The sequence below is a fragment of the Propithecus coquereli genome, unplaced genomic scaffold, assembly GCF_000956105.1.
Source record: "Propithecus coquereli isolate 6110/MARCELLA unplaced genomic scaffold, Pcoq_1.0 Scaffold29, whole genome shotgun sequence".
In the NCBI taxonomy this organism is placed as follows: Eukaryota; Metazoa; Chordata; class Mammalia; order Primates; family Indriidae; genus Propithecus; species Propithecus coquereli.
Genome location: NW_012148507.1, coordinates 2,342,979 through 2,344,183, shown reverse-complemented (window position 1 = coordinate 2,344,183; position 1,205 = coordinate 2,342,979).

Sequence of the window (1,205 nt, the reverse complement as noted above, 5' to 3'; positions counted from 1 at the left end):
GGTGTGCCTGCTCCATTTTAAGGAAGACTCTGACTGATTCTTCTCATCTTGGACATTCAAAAACCCAGTGTTTATCAGAACAATCCTAAATTTCTACTTCCTTTGGAAAAAGCCTCAGGGACACACTTGGGCCCTAACTGAACCCCTGCAATCTCCCTCTCCAATTGTTCCCACTCTTTAATCAGGTGGCCATATTTAACTGTAAAGATCATCACTTTTTTCTTCTTCCTGGAGAGAAGAGACTTTGGGAAGTTGTCCATATTTCAGTTCTTCTGCTTAGAGCCATGTCCTCTGGTTTCCCCTCACGATCAGAGTGACTTCGCAAATGGATACAAATTCCCTAGATTTTTGCCTTGTCTGCTCAGAGAGGGACTGAAGCATGGATCATTTTGCTGGAAAATCCTTTTTTAAAAAAAAGAACAGTGTGGAATTCACATGCTAGGTTGGGTTTTCCCCTATAGACCATCAGCTGAGCATGACCTTAATCAATCTCTCCATCTTTGACGATGTTTCTGGACATGGCTTGGTGAAGGCAAAGCCACTTCCAGGAAGCCAGCAAAAACCAGTCAGCTCCTTAGTGAGGTAATAAGCAAGGAAATTGTTATCTACAGAACTCTTTATACGTTTCCATATCAGAAACTGTGGCTAGCCCAGGGCTTCATGTACAATCATGCAGGTGGAGCACGGCATCCCCAAGGGTGGTAGGGAACCTTTCATATTAACATAACTGCAGCCCTGGCAAGACTAGATCATCCCTAGCCTTCGAAAATTAGATACTTCTATTAATATCTAAATAAGAACAAAAACAAATGCCATAAAAAGATACAGAGGATAACCAAATCCAGAGAAAATTGGAGACATGATTTGAGAAAAGGAGATTTTTAATACAAATAGTTATTAATCACTAAGACAAGTTACTCCCTTTGCAAAGGTAGAGCAGTAAAACCTAGAAAGAATTACATCATATAGCCCAAAAAGGAATTATAAAAGAAAGGTTATAAGTTGTTATTAAAAGTTATGAACTATAACAGCAACCTCCACTGGCCACTAAAAACTGAAGTATATATTCATAACAATTTAGTATATAACCTCAGCTACTAAATAGAAAAAAATAATTCCTGAACAGAAAATTTAAATCCAAAAGCCGAATACTTCAACATCTCCCAAAACAATACTTTTAATTCAATTTTTCAATGGATAAGTAA